The sequence below is a fragment of the Rattus rattus genome, chromosome 3, assembly GCF_011064425.1.
Source record: "Rattus rattus isolate New Zealand chromosome 3, Rrattus_CSIRO_v1, whole genome shotgun sequence".
Classification (NCBI taxonomy): domain Eukaryota; kingdom Metazoa; phylum Chordata; class Mammalia; order Rodentia; family Muridae; genus Rattus; species Rattus rattus.
Genome location: NC_046156.1, coordinates 8,656,171 through 8,677,653, shown reverse-complemented (window position 1 = coordinate 8,677,653; position 21,483 = coordinate 8,656,171). Strand labels below are relative to the sequence as shown.

Sequence of the window (21,483 nt, the reverse complement as noted above, 5' to 3'; positions counted from 1 at the left end):
GAGCTGAGTTTCTTACTTACGATATATGCAGTGTTCTATGATAAGCCCATGGGGTGAGGCTTTCCATCACCAATGCCCACTTTACAGATCTGAAAACTGACTCCTTACGGAGAGAGGTTCCGGAGGTTACCAAGTACTTAACTGTGACTTCGAGCAGTGCCTAGGTTATGAGGCTGTGCAGGTACAAGCTTAGAAAGCTCTGGGGTTATAAGGATGGACGTTGTGTGGCCACAACAGAGGTGCCTTGCAAGTTATAGAGATACAGACAGCAATGGTCAGAACAGAAAGTCCTCAGAGGCCTGGAGGTTTTTACCACGAAACCAGGGCAACACCAGAGGCCTCTAAGAGTGGCGCAGAAGATGCCCTATGTGTTTTATAGACTAGAAACAGAGTTTTAATAAACGCTGAGAAATGATACTCCAAAGGCAGGATGGACCAGATTCCTTGGGAGTTCGGACTAACATATAAATTACATACATGGGCTTTCAGGTTTTCTGAGCAGTGATGCATGCATGAAACCAAAGTGTACACCGATTACATGGTTAATGGTAAAATGTATTTATTAGAGCAGATGGTCGCTAGGCATCGCCCCTGGGTCAGTCGCTATGCGAGGTTTCGAGAGCCCGAGAATGAGTAACGGGGAGAAGTAGCTGTAGTTCATAAGCCTCAGAGAAGCACACACTGGAGAGCCCCAAGTACAGTGTCCTAGAGAGAGGAAGACCTAAGGAGATGTGGTGTATCAAGGGGAAAGGCAAGAACCTAGTGTCTGGGGCAGCCGGTGTGAAAGGCCAGAGAGGAAAGTGTAGGCTATGGCCTGGCTCCACCCTGGAGTGTGTTAGGCAGAACCTTATCGCCAATCTGAAGGAGTCAGGAGGTGGGGCCTATGGAGCACGTGACGGGACTGAGGCCTTCACGAAAGACCTTCACCCTCTGCCATGAAATACGGTAGCGACAGGAAAACCATCTCCCAGGAAGTGGGTGTTGACCTTCGACTTCTTGTGCTTTAGACCCGAGAAAAGGTACATTTCTGTTGCTTTTAAACTACCCACTCAGTGGCGGTTTATGACAAGTTCCTGTTGAAATTCAGTCTCCATTTTGAGAGAGAAATGTCATCAAATCGGGATGGCAGGATGCGAGCCTTTGAGAAGTAATCAGGATTGATTGACATCTATCATCAAACTGCCTTTCCAGATATTTATGTGAACATCTATAGATCTGGGCTGTTCCAAACTTTGGTCAGAGAAGTTCTTTTTGCATGGGGCAGTGGTCAATAGGAGACAGAGTACTGTTCAAAGTGCCGAGGAAATAAAATGGCTGCAAGAGCTCAGCCACAGAGGGAACTTCAAAACCCATGCCCCCACCGACCACGCCCCACTGTCCACACCAGTGACCATGCCCACACGGGCCACGCCCACACCAACCAAGCCCCGCGGGCCACGCCCACACCAACCAAGCCCCGCGGGCCACGCCCACACTGACCAAGCCCCGCGGGCCACACCCATGGGCCATGCCTCCGTTGGCCACGCCCCCTACAAAGCTTGTGGAAGATTGCTGAAGAGAGAGTTCAAAGAATGTAAAAGCTGGAAAAGTGTAAAAGTGGAGAGGAGTGCAGTGAATGCCGTCCTCTGAACACAGCATGGTGTTATATTCATGAACACAGAGCAGCTGTGGTAACCTACACACGATCTGTCAAGATCGGGCCAGTTAAAAGCTCCAGCATGGACTGGGGAGGGTCTTCTGAGGTCTCACCCCTAACTGCAGGACTGCAGTTGACGGCTGCTGAGGGATGGAGTCACCTTCCTCTGGAGTGTGGCCACTGGTAGGCTCCCTGTATTCCAGTGAGTGACACTAAATTCACATGCATACATACGAGTAGCCTTAATTGGACTCAGAGGGTTAAGTAAAATCATGTGATATCTTCGGGATAAAGTTCCTGTGATTCAATACCACTCAGGACTCTGCCAGCAAGACAGACACCCACGCTTTTCCACTCAATTGAGACACAGAGCCAACAAACCAAGGCAGAAAACAGGTCAAAAATAAGAACCTGAGAGAAATCTGGCATGCGTGTGGAATCACAGGCAAGAGAAAATGGTGAGCAGCAAGTAATACTAAACTCAGAGGAAAAAATATCCCACTGTGGTGGAAGCGTTGACAAAGGTGTTGCTGCGTGAATGGCAAGTAACAAAGCCATCCTGAAGTTGGCCTCACAGGCCAGAAACATCTCATACGAAACTAACAGAAATGCTGGGCCCTGAGCTAAACAAATAAGCCCACGTTGGTGGTTGACGATACACACAAATAGAGAGCACATTCACGGAAGAGGCAGGTGGGTGATCTTGGGAGTCAACCTGAAGTGAACAGGGTTCTATCCAAGAGATGTCAACCGAAGCAGAGTAAAACTCGAATTCAAGCTCTACCATTTATTCTGCTGGGACTGCTCACGTCTCTCTTACTAGGAAGCTTCCACACAGACGGGAAGCACAGGGGAGTGTTAGCTACTTTGCCATGGCTGTGTTAAGACCACAGTCAAAAGCAGCTTGAGGAGGAAACAGCTTATTTGACCTTAACACTTCAGGTGGGTGACACTTGACCATGTAGGGAAGCCAGGGCAGGAAATCCAGGCAGGAATCTGGAGGCAGGGTTTGAACCAGCGCCGTGGAAGGGTGCTGCTTACCGGCTGGCTTGCTCAGTTTGATTTCTTAGATCACCCAGGACCCACTGGAGCACCGTGCACCGTGGACCAGGCCCTCCCACATTTATTCATCCAGAAAATGCCCTACAAGCCAATCTTATAGAGGCATTCCCTCAACTGAGAGTCTTTCCCAAATGACTCTACCTTGTGTCAGGTTGACCACACCTAATGAACAGACAGGGTGACCAGGGAAAGATACCTAGACAGGTGATTTTGGAAGCTGACATAGGAATTATCTTTGTTTCCCCTTCTTGTTGCTGTGATAAATTAACCCCACAAAAGCAACTTAAGGGAGAAAGGGTTTGCTTTAGCTCACAGTTCAAGACCACGTCAGGGAAGTGAAGCCAGCAGGATCTGAAGCAGCCAGCCATACCCTAGCACATCCATAATCTGGAAACAGGGAGGATGAATTGTACTCAAACTTGCTTTCTCCATTCCAAGTATTTATTTTTGTTTATGTGTCTACAGATGTGCATTCTGTTAATTTTCAGTTGCCTGTCATAGCCAGAAGAGGGCAATGGGCCCCCTGAGGCTGGAGGAATCTAGCCTGGGTCCTAGGAACTGAACTAGGGTTAGCTGGAAGCAAGAAGTATTGTTAACAGCTGGGGCTCCCTTCTCTCTCCAGCCCCGCTTTCTCCACTGCATACAGTCCAGGATTTCATGCCCAATAACTGGTCTGACCCATAATTAATGTGGGTCTATTCACATAAGTTAACATAATCAAGACAGTCTCCCGCAAACACATCTGGAAGCCCATCTTCCAGGTGGTTCTAGAATCTGTCAAGTGGACAACACTAACCATCTCTGTTAGAAGAGAATAAATGTAGGAAACTCTGACAAAGACTTAGTTTGGGTTCCAGAGAAGGCTGAGTTTCACTTTGAACATCACAGTACCTGTGGGGCATTCAAAGAGATTTGTCTCGTAAATACTTGGACATCCAGATCTGTAGCTCAGATTCCTTTCATTAATTATTTATGCATCCAAAGAAAGACATCTGATGAGACACACCCAGTTTCCCAAGACAGACAGTTTCCATCTTTGAGAGCTATTCCCGTTCTGCCTGCCAATCAGAAGTACTGTCATGTAATTCTTCTCATACCCACACTCGACGATCTCAAACTGGTGGGACAGCTCCCTACTTAATGCAGGTTTGCCTCTAAAACTTGACACTGATTGCCATTCATTCTCTTCTCCCGTCTTAGACAGGCTTTCAGGAACAATTATCTGATCAGGAAGTTCAGAAGTTCAACTATTATTTTAACTGCCTTTCTTAATTCAGATTCTAACTTCACTCCAAGAAAGACAGTACCACATTTCCTCCTCTGGGGAAATGGTCCCGGAGAGAAAAGCTTCTATTAGACTCTGCAGGGAGGAGCCTGAAGAGGGACTTTTTCTCTTCTCGATGCTCTCAGAAGTCTTACTTTGGGGAGCAGTGTACCTTTTTGAATACCACATTCTCCATCTTGAGAGTGCTTTCCACTTGCCTGGATTAACTACCTGGAGACACAAACTTTATCAAACATTTTTTTTTAACACTAGCTTGGGGATTTGTGTTGTTAGATAGGCGCTTAAAACCATTTTCTGCTCTTCAGCTAAGAAATAGCAAAGGACTGCTGTGGCGTTTTCTACCCGCGAGAGGAGATGAGCTTTCAGGCAGTCGGGTCACGCTAACTTTCTGCATGCCCAGGAAGACAAGTTGATTAGGGAAGGGCACAGTGGACACCTTTCTGAACCAGCTTCCCCCAGCTAAAACCCACACTCTGCTCTGCACAGGAACACTGCAGTCAAAGCGGGAGATAACACAAGACTCATTGCTTGCATTGATCAAACAAACCCAAGTGTAATATACATTGTTGCAGTTTTTGTTTTCTGGACAATCCACACATGAAGCCCCAGCTTGCAAATGACTGGTTTAAGAAACAGGTTTCGTTTTAGGAAAACAATTCAGCAAAACAAGAGTAGACAGTTTTGTCTTCACCTGTAGAAAAGTTAGGCTTAACTATCATCAAAGCACATAGTTTCCCCAGTCACCGACCGTTACAGTGGGAATTAACTATTGTACTAGTTTCTTTTATGTACATGTTTTGTGTATGTGCATGCTCGTGACAGTCAGAGTATAGTCTTCATTAGCTACTGTTCCTCTGGCTCTGTTCTTGTTTCTTTTAGACAGTGTCTTCCACTGGCCTGGAGCTCACCAAGCTCGCCTAAAAGACTGCACGGGCCAGTGAGTCTCTGCCTTCTGCCTGTCTGCCTCCCCACTTGTGGGGGTTATAAGTACTCACCACCATGCCTTACTTTAAAAATCATCTGAGTATGAAAGTCAGGTCCTCATACATGCAAGGTAAGTGCCTTATTTACTGAGCTGGCTGGCCCAACTTAACGGTTAAACAAGAAAGAGGATGGTTTCTGAGTTAGATATGGGTACACAACAGAGAACTATCCTTGATTTCATACCTCATTTGCATCCTTCTCTCTCCAAACCTTTCATCTCCAGGCTGGTCTGACTATCAGAGTGGCTATCAAAGGATGACCACAGACATCATGAACCTGGTGCTAAGAGAGCTGCTGGGACATTTTTTTTGAGACAACAGTGAGGATTGGGATGATTATGGAGGAAGGGCTCTCTGTACCCTGTACTCAGGAAGCTCCCATGACTGAATATCCCCACCCGAATTGGAGATGAAGAGGGATTACTACCAACGGCACAGAAAATAAACGAAGCTCTCAACTGATTTTAGCTTTTTTCAGTATATACAGTATATAGCGAACAGATACAGTACACAGTAGATTTAGTATGTAGTGGATATTGCACAGCTACACAATATATATAGTACACCCAGATCAAAGGCTGAGACACTATCCGTGCTTATAGTCACTCCCCCTTCCATAGCTACTAACTGATTTTCTTGTCACAAATTCATTTAGGCTGTTTTGTATCCCTGCTGGATACTTCCTGTTGTCCATCCCTTCTAGCTGCCTTATGACATTCCACCTTGAGTATTCTGTAGTTGGTTTGCTCAAGCACTGAAGGATTTAGGGGCTAATCCCAGGGTCTGCCAGAGACATCCTTGTGCAATCCCTTTAAGGGAGTGCGGATGCCTATGGGGCAGCTGCAGCTGTCGTGTGGTTGTGCTCTCTCATCTCTCTCCAGAGTCTCTAACACGGTCTTCTCTTTGTAAACATGGAATGACCCAAGGGCCTGTGCCATAGACTTCTGCTCTTTCCATCGCCTGGCATCTATCCATCTTGCTCCAGTAAAATCACCTTCTGTGTGTTCATCACCCACAGTCTCCGGTGAGACTCCTTCCCTGCAAGAGTCAGCCTGAGCCAATTAAAGTCTCACAAGCTTGGGTTATCACAACTGTTTTGTCTAATTCCTGTTGGGTGCAGCTCACCCATTAAACTGTATCACTGAGTAGATTTTAGTGAATTCAGAGACAGATAAAAATGTCGCTGTCATTAATTCTAGAACATTGCCGCTACCTTAAGAAGAATCCACTCATCTGTTAGCTGTCACTACTCATCTGCCCACGCTGGCCAGGCTTGAGCAAGCATGCGTCAGAGTGGATGCACCAGGAAAATTCTAAGAAATGGGATTGCACAATATAGGGTCTTTATGACCATATTTTAAAAATTTGCCTTAAAAACTTTTAAAGTGTTTGCATGTGTGTCTCTGTGGGCATGCGCACATGTGTGCACGTGCCCGAAAAGGCCACTGGGTTTTCATCAGCCTGATGCTGGAATTACAAGCAGTCGTGAGTCACCTAATGGGGATGCTGGGAGACAAACTTGGGCTCATTGAAATAGCAATGCTCACTCTTACCCCCTGAGTCACCTGTCTCCAGTCCATAATTACCTTTTAAATGCAGAGTATCCACAGGCTTATGACACGAATCATTATTTCAGCCATTCTGTGACCGAATTATCATTCAATTGTATGACTAAGCCATTCAAGAGTGGATGGATGTAATGCAGCTCTAAATGTGGTACCGTAGTGTGTGTGTGCATACGTGTGTGTGTGTGTGTGTGGGTACATGTGTATGTGTGTGTTTATGTGTGTGTATGTGTGTGTGAGTGTGTGTGTATGTGTGTATGTGTGTGTATATGTGTGAGTGTGTGTGTATGGGTGTGTATGTGTGTGTGTATGTATGTGTATGTGTGTGTGTGAGTGTGTGTGTGTATCCATACAGTATATAGATATAAAGAAACATACCTGACATACATATAAATATAGATAAACTTATATTATATAAAGAAACATATATGATATATAAATATATATAAATAAACATACATATAATATATAAGCAAGCATATATATAAATAAGAAATATATATGAAGAAATATGTATGTATATATGTTGGGATATGTAGCGTGAAGGTCTATCTCTGTATATTCAGTTATTAATTCTGTACCAGCAGAGAGCTAAACGCTGGCAGGATCTTGGTATTTTTATTTCTATGACCCATCACTGTTTTCATAGTTTGTAAATATTTACTTTTCTCCAGTAGCCTAGAAGCAATCTAGAATTGTATCTGATTTTCATATTTTGTAAATATTTATTATTTCTCTCACTTGCCTAGAAACAATCTAAGATTTTATGTGATTGGCTGTAATGAAGACCTGATGGCCAATAGCTGGACAGGACATGGAGGGCCGGACTTCTGGACAAAGGGACACTGGGAGAAGAGGAGACATGAGAGGTAAACAGATGAGCCAGCGTGGATCAGAGAGGTACAGCTGGCCACGTGATGTGTCGAGGTGCCAGGATTAGTCAGGTTACGCTAGAGAGCTGGCTGGCAGGCTGTCCTAGCTAAAAGACCTAAGCCTTAAAATATTAAAAAGCTTCTGTGTCATTATTTATGTCTAGGTGGGTCTAAGAAAGTCCATATGTATAGATGTATATGTGTATGTGCATGTGCATGTGCGTATGTGTATATGTATATGATGTATATGATGTATACATATACATATGATGTACATGTATATGATATATGCATACTATGTATACTATGTATGTGATGTGTACAATGTATATGATGTACATGTATACACATGATATACATGTATATGATGTACATGTATATGATGCATATGATGCATATGATGCATATGTATACGTATGATATACATGTATATATGATGTACATGTATATGATATATATGATGTATACAATGTATATATGTACAATATATGAGGTATACATAGATGTACATGTATATGATGTGCATGTATATGATGTATATGTATGTGATGTATATGATGCATATGATGATATGTATACATATGATATGCATGTATATATGTTTTTGTCTTCATACAATATTCCTTTATTTTCCCCATCTCTTCCCGGATACCTGTCATCCACCACCTTCTCACCTACCCAACTTCATGCTCTTTCTTTATCTCTCTCTGTCTCTTTTTTCCCCTCGCACAGAAAACAAAAAACGAAATCAAAACAAAACAAAAAAAAAGCAAATGAAACCAAAACAAAAGACAAAAAGCTCGCAGAGACATGGGATATGTTTGGGTTGGCCAACTACTCCTGGGCATGGGGCCTGCCTCTGAATGAGGTTGATAACGCCCAGGGTCACTCCAGCGGAAACGAAATCGACGTTCCCGTTCCCAGCAGGTATCAATTGCAAGTAATTTCTCAGTTAGGGCAGCACTCTGTGCCTTCCTCCCTTTCTCCACGCTGGGTTTTGCATGGTTCGAGTTTGTGCGTTCATGTGTGGGCTGCCACAATGTCTGAGTTCTATGTGCATCAGTCCTGTTGTGTCTGGAAGATGCTGTCTCCTCAGAGCCATCCGTCACCTCTGGCTCCTCCAAGATCGCCGAGCTTTGAGGAGAGGGCTTTGAAGACATCCCATTCAGGTCTGAGTGCTTCAAAGTCTCTCACTCTCTCACATTGTCTGTTAGTTCTCATGGACCGCAAGAAGACGCCTCTCTGATAAGGGCTGTGTGAGGCACTAGCGCATGGGTATAGCAATAGTTTTCTAATGATACACTTTCTTCACATTGATAAGTGTCTGGAGCGGAACTTCTGGGACATTCATCAACTCTGTGTATAACCATTTGAGGAACTCTCAGACTTAAGGTCACCACTCCATCTCTGCCCTCTCTCAGCTATAGTAAGGGATGCAGTTTCTTCGCACCTTGCCAGCACCATCTGAAGTGATGTGAAGCCATATCATACTGGGGTGGTGCTTGCGTCTTCCTGATGCAAACCAGGAAGGGATACGTCCACAGAGGATGCCACTCTTCTCTGGCATTGACAGCCAACTCTCAGGTCCCCCCGAAGATGTCGGTCTCCTCCTTTGCCCATTTTCAAGTCGAAATATCTCCAGGCGTTATTTACATCCTCTAAATGCACGGGCCGCACACGTTGAGTGACTTGCAAATGTTCTCTTACTTTTCAGGCTTTTTCTTCCCTTCTCTGATGGTGTCATTTGAAGCACAGACATTGTTACTTTGGACAAAAGTTGCTTCCTTTCCTCCCTTTTTTCCTCGCCCTTTGGTTTGTTCTCATAATAAGATTCCATTGTAGATAACATTCCATTTTAGGTAACACGATTGTTATCTAGAAGAAACTGGTTTGTATATTAATATCTACAATTGTTTCCCACCAATAACATTGCTTTGCTTTGAGTTGACAGAGGGTCCAGTTAGGTTATGTGACACTGAATACTGGGTGAGGACAGGGTGACTGGTTCCTCAGCAGATAGTCTTGACTCCCTTGCAAAAAGTCACATGACTGTTTATGCAGCTGACTCAATGCCATCTCCATGACATGTGCCTGTCCTTGTTTGAGTAACATCTCTTGGTTCCTGAAACCTTGACAACTGACACGGGTTTTGAAACTGGGAGGTTCTGACATCCGAAAGCCTCCGGGCTCACTCTATGACAAGCTCACTCACTTGTCTTAACGAGGCCTAATCTCTTGCCCTCCCGTGTGAGCTTTGATATCAACCCGTCAGTTCGTGTTAAGAAGCAGTGGCCATCCTAACAGGTACCGAACGACATCTGTATGTGGCTGTGGGGTGTGCTGCCTTCCTAACTCCGTGAAATCTTCTGAGCCATGAAAATTGGCTGCTCTCACCGACAGGTCTTCTGTTCCTTCTGTGATGATTTGTAGACTTTCATTATGTAAGCTTCGTTCTTTGACTTCACCCCTTCCTAAATGATTGCCTCTTCCTTCCTCTCTCTCTCTCTCTCTCACTCTCTCTCTCTCTCTCTCTGTCTCTCTCTCTCTCTCTCTTGCTTGCTTTTTTGCTTTCTTTCCAGTGTATTGTAGGTAGAACCACTCCCTGCATTTCACTTCCGGATTGCTCAATAGAAGTGCAGAGAAATAACGGCTGGGTCCTGTGCATTGATCTTCAATCCAGCAGCCTTGCTGGGCTCATGTTCTGGCTCAGTAGAATTTAACATGTCCCCAGAGGCTGTGCATGAAGGCTATGTGTCCTTCCCTTCCCTTTTAAGAAATGTAATTACACTGAAGAGGGATCCTAGTTATCTCAGCATGGTATTTGATATTAGCTTCCTGGGGACAAGGACCACTGGTGACTACTGACCATTTCGAGTGACAGGACAGAGGCTGGTCTATAACCTCCATGACTGTGCTACTCTCGGCAGAATAAAGCAACACCTGCAAGAGCTGCTATCTAGAAACAGGCGCCATTTGGACGCTCTCCTCTCCGTGAACACACTCAAACCAATCAGAAACCACTCAAACTAAGTCAAGAAAGCAAAGCTCACACCCATAGACAGCTTTCTCTGTTCTAAAAAGACTAAGTAGGATTCCAGTTGATGGCATAAGCAAAGGATCGAGAAACACATTAGCTTTAAGACCAAGGTGGCAGAGCTCTTGCGAACAGAAACCTCACACAGAGCCAGACCGTCCACAGGCCTCCCCATGCCACACCCTCCTGCCTTGGTGTATGTTATTTTATCAGAGGCCTCTGTGCATGCCATGGTTTGTCTTTACTTCCCAGGACACATAACGAAAATGATAAAACGACACGTAGTGACCATGAAAGACGCACCATCTTAGCCAGACTCGAATTCTTCCACCTCTGAGGGAGCTTTACCCAACACTTGACATCACATAGTACTCTGGGCAAAGATGCTCTCAGTGCTGCCCTCTGGTGGTCGATGTTGGGAGAGGGCATAGGCAGATGGCACAAAGGTGCCTTTCAGACCCATACCTAAACATAGTAAAAGCCATATACAGCAAACAGTAGCCAATATCAAACTAAATGGAGAGAAATTTGAAGCAATCCCACTACAATCAGGGACTAGACAAGGCTGCCCACTCTTTTCCTGCTTATTCAATACAGAACTCAAAGTCCTAGCCAGAGCTATCAGACAACAAAAGGAGGTCAAAGGGATACAAATTGGAAAGGAAGAAGTCAAAATATCACTATTTGCTGATGATATGATAGTATACTTTAGTGACCCCAAAAGTTCCACCAGAGAACTACTAAGCCTGATAAACAACTTCAGCAAAGTGGCTGGATATAAAATTAACTCAAACAAATCCATAGCCTTCTTCTACTCAAAGGATAAACAGGCTGAGAAAGAAATTAGGGAAATGACACCCTTCAAAATAGTACCAAATATAAAATACCTCAGTATGACTCTAACCAAGCAAGTGAAAGATCTGTATGACAAGAACTTCAAGTCTCTGCAGAAAGAAATTGAAGATCTCAGAAGATGAAAAGATCTCCCGTGCTCATGGATTGGCAGGATTAATATAGTAAAAATGTCTATCTTGTCAAAATCTATATATTCAATCTATAGATTCAATGCAATCCCCAGTAAAATTCCAACTCAATTCTTCATAGAGTAAGAAAGAGCAATTCGAAAATTCACTTGGAATAACAAAAAAACTCAGGCTAGCCAAAACTATCCTCAACAATAAAAGAACACCTGGGGGAATCACCATCCCTAAACTCAAGCAGTATTACAGAGCAATAGTGATAAAAACTGTATGGTATTGGTACAGAGACAGGCAGGTAGATCAGAGGAATAGAATTGAAGACCCAGAAATGAACCCACACACCTATGGTCACTTGATCTTTGACAAACGAGCTAAAACCATCCAGTGGAAAAAAAGATAGCATTTTCAACAAGTGGTGCTGGTTCACCTGGCAGTCAACATGTAGAAGAATGCAAATTGATCCATTCTTATCACCCTGTACAAAGTTCAAGTCCAAGTGGATCAAGGACCTCCACATAAAACCAGATATCCTCAAACTATTAGAAGAAAAAGTGGGGAAGCATCTCGAACACATGGGCACTGGGGAATATTTCCTGAACAGAACAACAATGGCCTTATGTTCTAAGATCAAGAATCAACAAATGGGACTTCATAAAATTGCAAAGCAATTCTGTAAGGCAAAGAACACTGTCATTAGAACAAAACGGCAACCAACAGATTGGGAAAAGATCTTTACCAATCTTACAATGGATAAAGGGCTAATATCCAAAATATACAAAGAACTCAAGAAGTTAGACTCCAGAGAATCAAATAACCCTATTTAAAAAATGGGATTCAGAGCTAAACCAAGAATTCTTAACCAAGAAATATTGAATGGCTGAGAAGCACCTAAAGAAATGTTCAACATCCTTAGTCATTAGGGAAATGCAAATCAAAACAACCCTGAGATTCCACCTCACACCAGTCAGGATGGCTAAGATCAAAAACTCAGGTGACAATAGATGCAGGCGAGGATGTGGAGAAAGAGGAACACTCCTCCGTTGCTGGTGGGATTGCAGACTGGTACAACCACTCTGGAAAGCAGTCTGGAGGTTCCTCAGAAAATTGAACATTGAACTACCTGAGGACCCAGCTATACCTCTTTTGGGCATATACCCAAAAGATGCTCCAACATATAACAAAGACACATGCTCCACTATGTTCATAGAAGCCTTATTTATAATAGCCAGAAACTGGAAAGAACCCAGAGGTCCCTCCACAAAGGAATGGATACAGAAAATGTGGTACATCTACACAATGGAATACTATTCAGCTATTAAAACAATGACTACATGAAAATCATAGGCAAATGGATGGAACTGTGAGGTAACCCAATCACGGAAAAGAAAGAAAAAAACACTCATGGTATGCACTCACTGATAAGTGGATATTATCCCAAAAGCTAGGATTACCCAAGATACAATCTACAGACCATATGAAGCTCAAGAAGGATGACCAAAGTGCAGATGCTTCAGTCCTTTATAGAAGGGGGAACAAAATTATTCGTAGGAGGAGATCTGGAGACAAAGTTTGGAGCAGAGACTGAAGGAGTGGCCATTCAGAGACTGCCCCACCTGGGGATCCAGGCCATATACATACAGCCACTAAACCCAGTAACTATTGAGAATGCCAAGAGGTGCATGCTGACAGGAGCCTGATATAGCTGTCTCCTGAGATGCTCTGCCAGAGCATGACAAATACAGAGGCAGATGCTTGCAGCCAACCATTGAATTGAGAATGGGGTCCCCATTGGAGGAGTTAGAGAAAGGATTGAAAGAGCTGAAGGGGTTTGCAACCCCATAAGAACAACAATTCCAACCAACCAGAGCTTCCAGGGACTAAACCACCACCCAAAGAGTACACATGGACAGACCCATGGCTCCAGCTGCATACGTAGCAGAGGATGGCCTTGTTGGGCACCAATGGGAGGAGAAGCCCTTGGTCCTGCCAAGGCTTGACCCCCCAGTGTAGGGGAGTGGCAGGGAGGGAGGCAGGAAGGGGTGGGTGGATGGGTAGGGGTACACCCTCATAGAAGAAGAGGGAGGGAGGGTGGGACATGTAGTTTATGGATGGGAAAATGGGAAAGGGAATAACATTTGAAATGTAAATAAATAAAAATCTCCAATAAAAAGCAATTGAAATGATAATTTTCTAATAAGTTTGTTCCCTTTTGAAATATGAGTGGCCACTTTCTTACTTTCATTTTGTTCAAGTTGAGTCTTTACACATGCTTTGACGAGGAATCGTGGAAGTTAGGAAAGTTTTACATATAAATGGGTCCTTTTCACAGAAAACTTGATAAATGTTTCTTCCAGGTTAGGACCCACACCGCCCTCAGAGGACGCTGTTAGGAATCTAAAGCCTTGGCAATGCCTGGAGGCACTAAACCAGTTCAAACAAGTCTCTACATGAATCCCACCCCAGCCTGCTTCTGTTAACCCTCGAACGACACATTGTAGCATTTTCAACAGTTTCACTATTTGTTAGACTCACTCATGGCGATTGAAAGATGACATCATCAAAAGGTATCTTTTCTCCTAGAGCAGGACCTGAATTAGTGGCAATTGGGTACCTATGGCATTCATGAGGCCCACTAGGTACAGCTGGATACAAAGTCTCCTTGCTTAGAGCCCCTTGTGTGCTCTCAACCCCTGTGTCACCATTGTTACAGCTTACACAGGAAGCTCCTTGAGAGCCTGAACATGGCTGCCACAGGGCAGGGCCAGAGCCGCAACAGGGAGTGTTTGCATCACACCAAGGAATCTCACCCAGGTCTCTCTAAGACTAACGCAGAGCAAAGAGCACAACATTTATTGCAGTTCGGTTTCTATTTAAGCTTCCAGGAAACTGACGGGCAAAACGTCAGAGATCTGGCCTCTCCTGCCAAAGTTTCCATGACATTCCCTAGAACCCATTTGGAAGTGAAGGAAGTGAAGTAAAGGCCTGCTGCCTGGGATAGATTTGAACATGTTCATATTTGTGAACTATGGGTGTAGTTCAGGGTTTAAGGAAGAGCTGAGTCTGAGTTTTGTCGTCTCTGTGTGGCTGGAACTTTCCAACCTTTGGTGGGCTTGGTTCTGTAATACTTTCTGATTACATACTCCTAGCACTTCAGTACCTATGAGCTGGTTACTGTCACTTCCCAGAGAATGTAAGAGAAACTGAGTGTTAAAAATAATTAAATGTATTGGCCAAATTGTAGGCACACTGGGTGGAGGTCTGAGATTCGGACTGGTCTGTCTCTAAATCCAGTCATCACGCTAAAATCCTTCTCGCATGATTTCGAAGTCTCTAAATCCAGTCATCACGCTAAAATCCTTCTCGCATGATTCCGAAGTCTTCAGTTCTGAGATAGTGTCTTATGCCACCACTCAAGTTCTGGCTTCCAACTAAGTATTTTAGCCTTAGTCTCTCAAATACTGGGATTACAGATGTGCACCAGCAGGTTGACCTGGATGTCGCCTTCCTTTCTGAGGTTTTAATTTTGGAAACTTAATTTTTGTATGTGTGTACACATGAGCATCCAGAGACACACAGACACACAGAGAGACAGACAGACAGACAGACACACACACACACACATGCACACACACAACGCACACCTGCGTTTGGCTCATGCATGTATGAAAGCCAGAGGTCAACACTGAGCATGACTCCTCCAATATTATCCTTTGAGGCAGTTTCTCTCGCCCTATGGTTTGCTGCTTGGGAAAGGCTGGCTGGAGGCTGGCTGGAGAGCTCCTTCCAGAGATCCACCTGTCTTCCCCATCCCAGAGCTGGGTTTTCAGATGTGGAGTTGTAGGCTTGGATATTGTTTCCTTCCTTATGGGGTGCTGAGAATGTGAACTTATGTCCCCAGGCTTGGATGGTAAGGACACTTTACCTGCTGAGCCGTGTTCCCAACCTGTCCTCTGTTCATCTCTTGTAACCTTGTGCGCCTCTTCTGTGTCTCAGTACACTCCCTCTGCCTTTCTCTGGTGTGACACTGGAAGCTGAGGCCATCTGTTCCTCTTCCCTTCCTTTTCTTTCCCTTCCCTTCCTTCCCTTCCTGTTAACAAACTTTTACTCAGCCCTTCCTCCAAGCACAGCTGTCTTCTGAACACTGGGCCTCTAAAGCTACACAATCCCCAGGGTAGACTACATTTTCTTTTCCATTGTGAGATTTCTTATGCCTGCCAACAGCCCAGGTATAAATTAAAGAGGGAATGCATAAATGATATTTAGAATGCAAACCCCGCCGTCTAGGAACCTCACATGCTCCGGGCTATGGTGATAAATCTGAACGCCCCAGCGCAGGATGTTTGCTGAGGAGAACAAACAGGTTATGGTGAACAAGGGACACACATTAATTCATTCTGGGGAACTGCCCATGAAACAGCTATCGGCACTTACTACCAAATTGCACATTTAATCCCCTCTCCTTCCTTTGCAAAACTGCACAGATTAAGGTGCAAAAAAAAAAAAAGTAACGAGAGTGATTTGACTGTGTGTGCTCACCACACTTACTTTATGTTGCTTCCTTTGATGCCTAAAGAATGCTTTTCTACATTTGTTGTATGAATTACAAGTGCCATCCCTTCTTAAGGGACACGGGCGCTGTGTGCTCCTCAGACAGGGCTTCTGCGCTCCACCTCATGCTCGCAAGCTTTACGGAAGCGTGAGATCAATTTGGGCGGAATATTTCCTAATCATTTTAGGGCAAGAAGGTCGATTGGTCTATAGCTTTATCTCTGGGCAACCATGAGGACTAGAGTTCAGTCCTCATAACCAGTGGACAAGTCTTGGCCTCATGGTGGACACTGGGACTCCCAGTGCTGAAGAGGGTGTGTAGTCACCCAGCCTCACCGATTCCATGAGCTCCAGGCCAATGAGAGTTGGTGTCTCAAAGGTAAGGGGACAGGGGCTGGAGAGATAAGCCAGTGGTAAAGAGCACGGACTTCTCTTCTAGAGGACTGAGTTTGGTTCCTGACGCCTACATGAGGTAACTCCCAACTCTCTGTAACTCCAGCTCCATGTAGCCCTGCCCTGACTTGCACCTCTACATAAAAAACAACAAGAATTAATCTTAAAGATAATTAGGCGGACATCACCTGGGGAGTAACACCCAAGGTTGACCTCTGGCCTCCAGACACACACTCACATATGTGCACAAAATACAGTCACACAAATGCACATACATATACTCCTGCACTCACACAGACACACATACTCCCATTGCCTGCCTGCCTGCCTGCCTTTCTGTCTGTCTGTTTGTCTATCATCCCATCATCACCAGAAGTGTGAGGAACACTTTTATTCCATTCCTATTCACAAATGCTTGCAAAGATGAGCCCCCACGCCAGATTTATCCTCACGGACTACAAAAAGTGAATAAATTGGCTTTCTGAGTAAATGGAGCATTTCTGTGACTAAGGTGGGAGACGGCCTTAAAAAGGATGCTTTCTACATAACATCTACCTTAAGGTGTTGCTGCTTACAGCAAATGCTATCTTTGAAGATCCACATCAAACACCAAAGCGGCCCTGAACCACACAGCAGCGCAGTGCGGAAACAGGAGTCTGTTTTTGTCCCTAGTAACACTCTCATGGAAGCTGTTGTTTGTGAAACTGTCACACACCTGGTTGTGAAATCAAGGTTCTTGGGAACGTGATCTCAGAGAGAGGTGAGGAACCTTACAACCTTTCCACTACTTACTTGACAGTGCACAAACTATTCTTAGTCTGTGTAAAACAAACAAAACACTTCTCAGTGAGAAAGCATCTTTATAGAAATGCTGGAAATTTTAGCTTGTTCTTTTCCATGGCCAGCGATAATCAGTACGCATGTCAGCCGTAAGCCCGGCGACAGCCAGTGCGCATGTCAGCCAGAAGCCTGACGATAACCAGTGCGCATGTCAGCCGTAAGCCCACGTGGATTTCTGACCCTTGGTGGGTCTGGTGATAAATATTCCTCTCTGCCACCCCGTTTTATCTTCTGACCTACCTACTTCTCTGTCTCATATATCTGTAAGTTACTTCTGATGAGAGTGCCAAGACAATAAAATAAGGAGGGACTCGCCTTTCACAAACAATGCTGGAAAACTGATTGGTTGCGCAAAGGAAACCCCGTGCACGTCATATATGCAACTAGCTCAAAATGGGTCATAGGCCTAACTCTAAGAAGCTAAGACTGGAAAATTCTCACAAGAAAACGTAGGAATCATTCTTCACAACATTGGATTAGTTCTTAAATCTAACACTAAAAATTATCGGTGAGAAATGAAAACATAGATCAATTATTATTAAAACTAAAATCTTTGTGATCCAAGAAATGCCAAGGAATAAAAAGTACAGTCTACATGCAAGAGAAAATAGTTAGCAAGCCATATAACCTTATATGGAACTCTGTGTCCAGACTATATAAAGATTTATAACTCAAAAATAAGAGACAAGTAGCCCTGTGGCTGGAGAGATGGCTCAGCAGTCAAGTGTGCTTGCAATGTGATCACGAGGGCTGGAGCATGAGTCCCAGCATGCACTCAACGGTGAGGTCTGCAGTGTGGACCCCGGCATGCACACAGCTGTGGTGTCTGTAGTGTGGATCCTGGCATGCACACAGCTGTGATGTCTGCAGTGTGGACCCCGGCATGCACACAGCTGGGATGTCTGGTACGTGGCTGTAACTCTGGCTTCAGGGGGATACTGGAAACTTGCTGGTTTTCAGCTTAGATGAGAAAACAAGAGTCCCAGGTTCAGGGAGACACACGGCCTCAGAGGAACTCAACAATTAATATACAAGGAATGCAGAGATGGCTTGGCAGTTATTACACCAAATTTCTGCCAGATTGGTAATCGAATTGACCAGAGTTAAACTGCTACGGTCTGAATTACCTGGAAGGAAGACAGAGGCATTTTAATTAATCAGTGAGTCATGGTTTGGATCTAAACGTTCCCTCAAAACTCATGTTGCAGAAGGTCCTGCTGATACAGAGCTATAGGATCTCCATGACATAGATCTACACAGGGTAACTGGGAAGAGTGCAGGTGAGAAGACAATACTGGTGGTGTCACTGAAGCCAGAGGCCTCTAATCAGACCAATGACTCATGGCGGTGAACATTTGCAAGTGAAGACGTGTGGGCAGGGGCAGACTGTGGCACACCATGACACTCTATAGCTTCCACGATGAGATGTTTTCTATGCTTTGATTTGTTTTGTACGTGTGCTCTTTATTGGGGGGAGTTGTAAGGGCAGAGAGCCAATATGAGGGGAGATAAGTAGGACTGAGGTGCATGATGTGAAATTCACAAAGGATCAATAAAAAGGTTTTTTGTTTTTTGTTTGTTTTTAAAGAGAAAACAACAACAGAAACCTGGCCCGGAGTACAGCTGTGTTCGGGGGACTTTCAGGACAGCAGTTGGCTAATGTCGGCCCTGATTCATTCATGGATTATTCTGTTGGTCGGCTCATAATTGGAGCGTAATGAAATGGTGGGAAAGTGGGACAGAGCCTGGCTTGGAGGAAGTACAACATTGTAGCCAAGCCTTGAAGGGCTGTATCTTTTTTCTGAGTTCCTCCCCTCCCCTCCCGTCTTTAGCTCCTCAGCTACACACAATGTGTGTGTGCGTGTGTCGGGGATCCAGGGAATGGGTGGCGTTCACCAAAGGCTGAGCTGAATGATTAGGATGAAGGACAGAGGGGAGACATGTGGGTAAAAGTGGTTCAATTTCTGTAGGCGTGGTGGCACTTACACCCATGACTCAGCACTGTGGAGAGAACAAGCAGGAGGATCAGGACTTGAAGGCCATTCTTAGCTACATAGTGAGTTTCGAACAGCATGGGCTACATAAGACCTTGCCTCAAAGCAAACATACAAGTACCTACCATTCAACTAAGTCTTCATACCTTAGCTGTGGGCTCTGGGTTTTTACTTGATTTTCTCTATCCTGCAGCCTTCAATCTTCCTTTTACTTCCCAAGTGTGTTCAGGCTGGTCCCTATCATTTGAAAAGCCCACACAAAAGTAACGAAAGAAAGCCATGAACATTCCAACTGCTTTTATACCTTAGGAACCGTATATTTGTTTAGGAAAGATTTTCAGTTTTTAAAGGTTTCCTCTGACCTATCCACTTCTGCTTTGATCAAAATAACACTCTTGCTGTGACAATTTTGATGAGTAACCAAAGCTTCGTAAGGCAAAATGCATAATACGATGCTTGTGAGTTTGGGGGCAGATACTTGTTAACATCCATGGGCCGAGGTTTGAACACAGGTACTGTGAAGGGAAAAAAACCAACTGCTAACAAAGGAAGCCTCAATGGCTAATTTTATACCTGCAAAACAGGATACAAAATCATCATATCCCCCTCTTAGGAAATCACATGTAGCATGTTACCACTGTGATCCCAGCACTGCCAGGCCATGGGAGGAATGTTGGGAGCCCTTCCCTACCCCAGTGCCATGATTCATGAGAACTACCAGCCTGAGGCCAGAGTGGGCTCCACGGATAGACCAGGTAAGAAGAGAAAAATATCATCTGCTTCTATCAGAAGAAATGAACTCAATGCAAAAATAAACCAAGATGATATCAGTACCTCTAAGTGGTGAGATTTAGGTAAATTTTCTTTCTTTCTTTCTTTCTTTCTTTCTTTCTTTCTTTCTATTTTTTACATTTTCAAAATGTTAATATGATCTTTAGACAAAGAAAATAGAACAATAGCTAGTTTCTCTTGGACTTTTAAAAATTCTCTTCTGATTGTGCGTGTCAGTTATGAGGAGCAGAGAATGAAGTGCTTCTGCAGGAGTTAGAGGAGAGAGGGGAAAAAAGAAGGAGGAGGGGGGTAAAATGTGGGGGTGGGAAGATGGTTTCCATGACAACATCATTCTTAAAACATATCCATCAAAAGAGGGCTGGATTCTCAAAACATGTCCATCAAAAGAGGGCTGGATAAATGTAGTGTGGTCCAGCCATACATTAGGCTATTGGTCTAAGATAGCACAAAGGTGTGATAAAGGCTACCACACGAAGGAACCAAAGGAACCGGGAGAGCACCTGCCTTCACATGCTTCACCATACTTCTCTCTGTGGGGGCGAGGTGTCTCTCAAAGGCCTCATGGAGAAGGCCTGCTCTCTTCTGCTCTTCCACCTCTGGCCAAGCAGAAGGCAGAACCTCCTTGGAGCCTCAAGACCAGGCGCGTCCATGGAGAGAGAAAGTAGAATTGAGTTTCCAGGGACTAAGGGAGGGAAGGACGAAGTCTACTGCCTCACAGGCCACAGAGTTAGTGTTAGGCTGAGGAAGAATTTTGGAAATAAGTAGCCGTGCTCAGCATGATGAACTCTACAGGTAAAATGGAGTTTGGAAATGTCATTACATACATCTCCACAATAAAAGCCTTCCCCAAGGGAAAGATGGTGACAATTAAGTGACTCTTTAATTGAGTGGACAAAGAGGGCCAGGACAAACAAAAGAGGCAGCGAAGGAAAGAGCAGGCCCGAGGCTGGGCTAGCTGGTCCTCCATTTGGCCTGTGTGAGAGAGAGGTGCCAGGGCTCTAACAACAGACTTCTGCCCATGGACTGGAAGAACAACGCATTCCGAGACTGCCACGTAGAGATATAATTACACAGACTATAATCAACCCAGAAAAGTCGCTAATAAAGAAAAGGGTGAGAGTTACAAATCGTTGTGCTGTGAAATTTCTAGGAAAGAAAGTAATATCAAGTCAACGGGTCTGCCCTTCCTGTGGATGGCTGCTTTGAGCTGTAGTCTTTACGGGATGAGTGGGACTGTGAAACTGAAGCCGGGCTCACAAGGGCAAACGGGAGGCAGTGCACGTGGAGAGCCACTCACCTGCCCCATCCCCACGCCACCCCACCCCAGCGCACCCCTCCTCCCTAACAGTGTTCTGGAAGTGCCACAGGGGGATACCTTTGTCTGTACCCCCAAATACCCACTGCATAGTGAGATTTAAAGAAAAATGCCAAGAGGGAGGAAAAATGGCTGAGAATGATCTATGGAATTAAGTATTGCTTCAGTTGGAAAAATGGGTAGG

General features: G+C 44.5%; 1 protein-coding gene across 1 annotated transcript in view; it reads right to left on the bottom strand.

Annotated features, from left to right (window-relative positions):
- LOC116896147 (alpha-N-acetylgalactosaminide alpha-2,6-sialyltransferase 5-like) overlaps positions 1–21,483 on the bottom strand; it is a 120,553-nt gene that overhangs the window by 82,924 nt on the left and 16,146 nt on the right. The window lies entirely within an intron of this gene.